Here is a 9,057-nt window from a genome sequence, read left to right on the forward strand (position 1 = left end):
CACAGATAGAGTAGTATCACAAGACATTCTTCAACATTTTATACCAAGTCAAAAAAAAAAATTATTATGGTCTCTATGTGATTGTATATATTATTCACTAAAAAATAGGGGAACATATCACTGACCAATAATTTATTTTTAAAAGTAACTTTGTTTCCCCTATTGTGGCAGTGTATTAATTTAATCGGTTATGCTTTATATATTTTTGTACTCGTCTGGTTCTCTGTACCCTTCCCCCTGATTGTTCCTTTGTTTAACTCACATGACTCCTGTCTGCACCTGCACCTGCACCTGTTATGCGGCTGACACGGTTAGCTGTCTGTTATTCTTTCCCGCCTTGGTGAAATCCCTCCTACCCTCTCCTGATTAGCTCAAGTTATGCTCTCCCACCCCCAGGTCCCCTAGCAACTTGCCCTGGTTGGCCAGCAGTGACTGACCACCCCCTTTGCCCCCCCTGACTCGCCCCTGACAAAAACCCACTGTACTCTCCTCCCCCCGAACAGTCCCGGGCTGAGGAGGTGTTTCTGATAAACCCTCTGTTCGTCTGGAATCGTTTCCTCCTTTCGTTCCACTGCCTGTTGAATTTCCATCGCTCACACAAGCCCCTGATAGGACAAGAACCCACAGGAGTCAGTACTGCTTGCGCTGCTCGCGGTCTGACCCCCCTATGACGTCTGTCGCGGTATCTGGGCTGACCAGTGATAGAGCCGTCAGCTCTGAGTGAGCACCCCGGCACCCTATTTTGATGTTTTCTCAGCCTGTTGTGGAAAATAATCCATTGTGCAGACAAGAATAGCACACTATACAGCTGTCGCTCTTTAGGTAGGAAGGTAAAGAGGAATGTGGTACTCATGGAGTTGAATACAGAGCAGGAGATCAGCCTTCAGAGGACCTGTAGGAACAGCCTGCCATGCACCAAGCCTTACACTTGTTTCTGATGTACCACTAAAGAAATAAAGAGACCTGCTTTGGCCTTTGTTTCTGACCTCTTTTTTTGTTGTTGTTTTTTCATGTCTGGTAAAGCAGGTCAGGGACCCCAGCTGAGACCTCCCAGGTGCACTGTGTTGTAGACACACTGAAAGAAGAGAGAGCTGACCTTGATAAAAATGGGAGAGCGAAAAATTATTCCCACTGTTGTATCTGTCCATGCTAGGAAGGGCTGACCAAAAAGACCAGTGAACTTGAGCAATCCCAAGTGGTAAATCTGTGAAGAGCCAGGAACCAAATACATCATTTCAAACCATATTTAGTTCTCCAGTCCTTGAGTTACTGAATTTCTCTGGTTTTCTTCTGCCAACCAAATTATTTTATGACAGGGTATTCTAGGGCTTTAACTCAGTATTAGAGAATTCAGTGAAAAGGATTGTTTTCCACCGACTTCTGTTAGCTTTGAAAGAGTCAGGTAGATTTTCTTAATCAATTTTAATCAATCTGTGTGTGGACTCACCCACATCCATCACAATTAGGTTGTAGCCAAACATCCTCATCTGACAGCCACCAGCTGAGGGTGCTCTCCCAGCTGCTCTTTCCTCACCTCCTAAGGACTGATGGATCTGCTGCTTTAGCGTGTTGCACTCTGTTCCTCTTCAGTCAAATAGGAAAGGCTTGGTTTGACTTTACACAGCAGAAATTAAAGAGCTTCCACATAAGCAGCTTGCTGGGGTGCAGTGAGCAGCCTCCAGCAGGAAGAAGGTAGTTTAGGGGATATGAGTTGCCCTTATGAGCCCTATCACTAACACAGCTACTTCCAGAAGAGGCCATCCTCTATGCTATGATCAGGAGAGCCCCAGCCTTGCCATGAACCTCAGCTTCTGAGTCTACATAATTCTCACATCTATCTTTCCTGAGTGGGAAGATGACAGGACAAGAGGATTTACAACTGTGTAAAGTCACATTTATTGACTTTATGTCTAGTCTTTCGTATATAGCAGCAGAGATTCAGGTCTGATCTTTGGGAAATATAGCCACACATGAAAACTCTGTGTGTGTGTGTGTGTGTGTGTGTGTGTGTATGCTCCTGCCCAGAAGACATTCTGTGAGGACCACCATAAGCAAGATGAAATAATGCTGAAAGCTAAGTCCATCTCTGGAAACACCATCAACCCTTCCCAGCCATTAATTTCAGCGGTGATGCAAAGCTGATAGATAACCCCTTTGCAGGTGGGCACAACATCCAGCCTGCCTCAGGTCAGGTGAAAGTTGCAGGTCTGCAGGGCTCCAGGACATCGCCCAGTCTGCCTCCACCATCTCCAGCCCCTCTGTGTCCTGCTGCCCAGGGCCCTGTGCTCTGCCAGCAGCACCCAAATCCCTGGAGCAGAGACAGATGTAAGCTCTGAAGCACAAGGAGGGAGATGCTGATGCTGCAGCAGCAGGGCATGGAAGGGAGCTCATCACAGAGGGACTTGGCAGAGCTGTGTTTACATGGGACAGAAGCCAAAGCAAGGAGTGCCTGTTGTGAAGGGAATGAGGAGGACATCAACAGCTGAATAACACTGGATGAGGGATTAGCTACAGGAAGGAATAAACTGACAAGGAAAGAACCCTGCCTGGCTGGTAGCAGCCATGATTCTGATCATCACTTTTCAGGAGACAAACACAGAGCTGAGTAGTAACATATTTCCCATTCAGCTCTGCAAAGAGGGATTATTAATAGAGTGCCAATTCCCTTCAGTCGGGGGACTAGCACAATAGTCACTGCTGTTGACTGAAGTTGCACACACAGAGTATAAAGCAGCAGTAAATGCCAAGATTTCAAAATTCATTTTGCATCTGACATTCTCCTGGGTTATTTCAAGTGAAAGATAAATGCGGTATCTTCCAAGCAGTAATCTTATTTGATACCAACAACATACACAAGTAGTTAAGTTTGGAATAGGGTAACTTTCTCACTTTTATGCTTGAAAGCTGAAGATAAAATTATTAAGCATTTTGCATGTACAGAGTGTAAGAAGAGTAACTGCTTTGCATAGGTATATGGATGGGAAAATAAGAATTTCCTTCCCCAAAGAATAACACAACAGCTTTACAACACAGGTAACATCTTCCTGCAGTAGGCATTATATTTCTGTTAAAGAGTAAAAAATATATAACACATTGACTATTTACCTGTTTATCTTGACTGGAAAACAGCAGAAAAGGAATCACTGTTTGGGATTAATTACAATCAGACACAAATCCTAACCTTGCCTTAATCCAGAAAACAGCTTCCTAGGGAAACTGCTCAAATGAGGAGCCTTTTTTCATGTGCAGAATAGTTTGTGGAGCAGAAATGTAAAATCCACTAATAGATAGTGGAAATATGCTTCTATTTGCCATTGGGAATTTCTCAGGCAAGACTAAGACAAATGCTGCCTTTGCCTGTTTATTTCACGTTTTGGTGGGAGAACCAATAATCACCCAAAAAAACCCATGGGGAGGAGAAAAAATAATAAGCACATGCAAACTCTTGTACTAGTGATTTCTGTCCTCTGGATGGGATGCAGCTACACAATCAATTCAGCAGCTCTGGGACTTCTGGTGAATACCAACAACATCCTGAAGCACATCAGCAGCTAGTAACATAAAAGTCCTCCGTCAGCTCCTTGTTCCTCCTCCCTTCATCCCCTTTTCACTGTGCTGATCTGCCAGCACAACTGGTTGGCAGAGACAGAGAGACAAAATGCAAGTTGTGCTTCTCCTAACCTCCTGTGGGATTGAGGGAAGCTAATCAATGTTGCATTCACTGGTATTCCAGAGATCATTTTTGTTTGTATCTAACCACAATTGCAGAAATCCCACTGCAATACAGAGTTTGGCAAACTCATCTTGGAATAGCTCATTTGGTACAAACTTAGATAATATTTTAACTTCAATGACGAGAAATTACTGAGACAATGACAAGCATGGTTGGTTTTAGATGCCACAAACTGAGGAAAAGGAGATAAGTTGCCTAATATGATCTCATCATATTTTGTCCTCATAAAATGCAAATTTCTGCAATTGGATGGTTTGAAAATCCTAGTTTAAAAAGTAAAAGGAAATAAATCCTAGAAATCAACAAATACTCATGTTGATCTATGTTTTTCTGTTACAGATTTCTTTCCCCTCTCCATTTTTTGCTGGTGCTTCTAGAAAAGAAAAAATTATTACAGCACTTGTTTTTGCTTCTTTGTCTTTGTAGCACACAAGAAAAGTTTTAAATCCGGTTGTAGAAATTGTCCCGTTTTGTACTTCTGTTCTGTCCAGATTATCATATTTCAGGCTGCAGAACAGAGCAAATCGTAAGTATGAAAGGGAGAGTACCACCAGTGGTCTGAAACTCTGGACTGATGGCACAAAAGCCTAAATTACTTTTCAAGACAGAAGTTACACATATTTGGGATAGCTTATATTTGGTTGAATAATGGATTTTCCAGGTCATGTGACAAAAGGAGAAGAAAAATGTTGTTTCAGACAAAAATGAGATGGAGTTTCAGGGCAAGGGAGGTATGTGGTAAAAATAGTAATGATCAACTTTAAGTGTTCTTTCACATCCTTGTTCACAGACAGATAAATTGTGTATTAAACATACATACCTCAAACCCATAATGAACAGGTGTCTCTTTTTGAACTTGACCAGCTCCATTACTCAAATGTAAAGTTCAAGGTTAAATTCTATAGCCTGATTCTTTCACTTCCCAAGAAGACAACTGGATTTTGATTCAAACAGAAGCACCAGGCTGGCATGCCATGTAGGAAAGGAGAATTTCCAGTTCCCACTTATGCCTCACAAGGGTCCTCCCTGGCCCTGCACACCCCCAAGGGCTGTCAGGGAGTGCCAAGTATCCAGGCAGGTTAAATGAGCCATGGTGAGCCCCTGGCACAGCTCCCAGCCATGGCAGCTCCCACCAAGCTCCAGGTGTGGAGGGCTGGAGCCAGGAGCTGCAGGAGCCTGGCTTGGCTCCTCTGAGCACATCCCTCTGAGGCCATGGCAAAGGGGCTCATGTGCCAAGATCTTTTCTCAAGCCCTCACCTCACCATGAGGGTAAAGATCCTTGGGCTTTTATGCAGCAGAGCAGACGTTAAGCACAAGCTCAAGCAGATCCTTGAGCTTTTATTTGGCAGAAAAGAAGTAGCTTTATTTTTCTAGGGGAATATAGAAGAAATACGTTTGGCAAGACAAAGGTACTCTGCACTTGCACACCTGCACATCTACCCACTCACCTGGCAGGCTGCTCCAGCATGACCTGATCAAGTGGTCCTCCAATTCAGCCCATCAGTAATTCCATTCTGGTGTCAGTGTTTCAGTGTCTCTTTAAGCATCAGTGAGCCTGTCCTATAAATGAGATGAGATTAAAAAAAAAAGGAAAGTAAGGAGTCCAATATAATAGTAGCAGTCAAATAAATTTTTGGTTGTTCAAACATATTTTTTACAGTCTTACCTGTTTAAATGCCTGGTAATAAACTCTTTTCAGGACATTTGTTTTCAGGCTTTGTAATCCTCAGTTGTCCATACAATTCAAGGCACTGGATTACCCTCTCCCGGTACATCTGAAAAGAGGAACATTTATGGAAATAAAGGGGTATGATTTAATTTCAGACTCAAAGACTAAACAGTGGTGTTGTGGTTTTTCTCACTATGCCTGAGTCAGTCCTGCCCTCGAGACTGTCAGAGAGTTCAGTTCCTCAAAAACAACATGTTGTCAAAGAGAAAAAACTGAAACAAGTCAGTGTAACTGGAGCTAATGGCTTTAAAAACACCTTTGATTGCTGGTGCTTTTGGTGTGTGATAACACGGTAATATTCCAAAATTGGCTTGAGTTTCTGTAAGAAGCTGTTAAGTGTATTTCAGACTTGAATATTTCTTACCTATATAAATATGCCAATACCTGGAAATACAAAGCACATTACAGCTATACTCTGTCTTAAAGGAAACAAAACATGCACACTGAAATGACTTGCTTAATTTCTGTTTTAAATATTAATATTCCTTGTCAGAAAACAGGCGGAAGACAAGTACAGATATCTCCTCTCCACCAAGGCACATATTGCTCTTGCTCTCCAGCCTCCACCTCCATCAAAGCTCCAGTGTGCAGCTTCCATTGAACTGCCCAGAGCCAGGAGCACCTCTTGTACTTCCAAAACAAAGAAACCACAATTTGGAAAACAATGTGCAGCACCAGGTGGCCAAGCAGAGCAGACATGTCAGTTGTCTTGTAATTTAAATAACCTTAGCTTTGGAGCAGGCAGACCAGCAGCAGACTCAGCCTGAGTAGAAAAATCACAGCACTGACTTCAGGCACTTCATAAGCTCCAAAGAAACCCCCTTTGAGATGTAAACCTTACAGTCTGAGACCTTCTGAGAGGTCCTAAGGCTTAAGAAAAGGACAGGAGCTGGTAAACAGAACTCCTTGCTGAGCTAGGGAGCAATATGAAGAAGAGTCAAACAGCAGTGTGAAATGGTGGGTGAGGGAAACATGATAAAAACAACTGAAAAGTGAATCACAGGTTGCATCCTGATGGAGAAAACCTGGCCAGCATCTCTAATGACCATGAGAGGAGGAGTAGAGGCAGATTAGGTGTAAAATGGAGCGAAAATCATGCTTTTTGGGAAGGATGCCGGGGATTCCCCATACTGAGAGAGCTGCATAGAGGTTGTTCACTAAAAGTCCTCAGGTTGCAGGAGCTGCTCAAACACCCCACCCATGCAATAAACCAAACAATGCTTCTCTGGAGGGATGAAGACAGACCTGCTCAAACACTGAACTCTGTTAACATCAAGGGAAACACAGAGAGTGCATCTGGGGGGGAACGAGAAGAGGGGCAGTAAAAGGGTCACAGGAAGCACCACATTTTTAGAAATGCTGTGAGGAATATCAGCGTAAAGACCACTACCACAGTACATTTAAAAGCATCAGTCTAACTTGAAAGCTACAGATTGATTGACAACTTTCTTCATCTCAAGTTCAGTACTGTTCCTAAATCCTTGGACTCAGTATTTCAGATTGCCAATGCTTTTCTGTTGAGGGAATCCTGGGGATCATTTCCCCATTCCCGAGAAAGGGATTCAGACTGTGTTGGGGTCTCTGGAGGGATCACTGAATCTTGTTGTTCTTAATCAGAACCAGGAAAAAAAATTAGAAATAACACTTTCTGCATGAAGAGGGAAGACAACTGTTGAACAATCCTCAGTTTACAGGGGTGAGTTTTCCACTGCTCCTCTGTCAGAGCTTAACATTCCTTCTTCTGCCATATTGTCCCCACAAATCTCGTGCAGCTAAGGCAGCAGAAGAAATCCACTTAGGGTGATGAATGCAATATATGATGCCTTCAGAAAGTTCTTAAATCAAGGTTTCTGAAAATAAAAATTATAGAGCAAGAATCAATGTTCAAGGGCAGTCAATCAGATGTCTGAATTATGTCCCACCTTTAAAATATACAGTGGATAACAGTTTTTAAATAGTCCCTGTAAAAGCTTCTATGTGTGCTGTACCTTGACATTAAGTCCTCACTGAAGTACTTACCTTCAGGATTCTCCCATTTATTGGTCTTCTTTCTGCTTCAAAATAATCAGAGCAGCTGCTCCAGAATGTAAAAAGAAAAAAAGAAAAAAAGAAAAAAGCAGATGAATGATTTACTGCCAGACTCCAAGTGAGGAAAAGGGCACACACCCATGACTGCAGTCAAGCAACAAGGAAAGAGAAATGACTGAGCAACAGAGGGGAGGCAAGAGGGAAAAGGTGTAGGCTGGGCAGGAAGTTAGTACCTGCTAACTCATTAATGCGTGTACAAGGCCAATCTGACATCAGGGAGGCTGTTACAGGATTGTGGTGGAATTATGGCATATATATATAGGCAAAAGAGGCCCTTAGCTTCAAAGAACCACTTATTTATTCTTTTGAGTAAAAAGCAGCAAACCCTGAGCTCACAAAGCACATAGGAAAATGTTGTAGATCCATAACAAAGTGTCAGAAGAACATCAAAAAACAGCAGTAAGTTACTTTCAGTTTCAAAGGTTTTCCCTAATGATTGCCTCTGGATTTACATTAGAGCTTTGTTTCTACTGACTCGTTCCTTTATGGAGCTCTCCACATACCTGCCATTCTGCGCACCCAAAACTGAGTCTATTCCTTCTCTTATTAGTGGTTATTTGTGGACAGGCTGAAAATAGTTTGTCTTTGCCTGTTACATGAAGATCACTTCAATTTCTTCCCAGGAACTTCACTCTTGGCAAATTCTTCAGCTCTTGGCTAAACCGACACTTAATCACTAGCCTGTTTTGAATATGTGAGCACTGCAGAGCTGGACCATTTCTAAATAAAATTGCCTCTGAGAACCATGGAGATGCCCTAACAAACAGCAGCACCTTTAGGTTTTACCTGTGTTGCCATGAGTCAGGTTAGGGGGTGCACCTTGGCTATTTACAAAAGTGAAGTTTTGAGCTGCTGTGTCAGCAGTGAACAATGTAGGAAAAAGGAAATCTGGCTACAGAAAAGTATCCAGGAGTCACATCAGCACTGCTGTGAGCCCAGCTTGGGCAGGAGGTAGAATTCCTGGGGCTCCATTTCACTCTGCCCAGGGACAACTCTGCAACTTCACAGTGGCCTCTGATGTGAACATCCAGCCTGCAGCAAGCCCACGGTACATGAAGGCTCACCCTCACTCCCAAGGGTAGGGGCCCCTCAGATCCCACATTCAGTCTTTTCCAGTGCCACTTGCTCACCCTCCACTCTCTGCCCAACCCAGAGTACAAACACTGCTGTGCTCCTGCTCTGGAAACATCTTCTCCAACACTGGCAGTCCAGCCTGGTGAGAAAACGCAGATTTGGTCCTTAGCATTTCACCTCATGTTTTGCACTAGGAAATTTAGATTGCACATATCTAATTAATATAAAACACAGATAAACAAAAACAGATTGGTTACTTCAATTACGTGCACAGTGCCTGCAGGGTTACAATTAAAAAACACAAAGAAAGATAACAGTCAAAATGGGTAAAAAGGTGCAGAAGAATACAATCTCCAGCTTACCTTAACGACATTAAAAACACCTCTCTACCACCTGTGGAATGGGGGAGGTTATTCTCAGCAAATTAATGTAA

This window comes from Prinia subflava, chromosome Z (genome assembly GCF_021018805.1).
Source record: "Prinia subflava isolate CZ2003 ecotype Zambia chromosome Z, Cam_Psub_1.2, whole genome shotgun sequence".
NCBI lineage: Eukaryota > Metazoa > Chordata > Aves > Passeriformes > Cisticolidae > Prinia > Prinia subflava.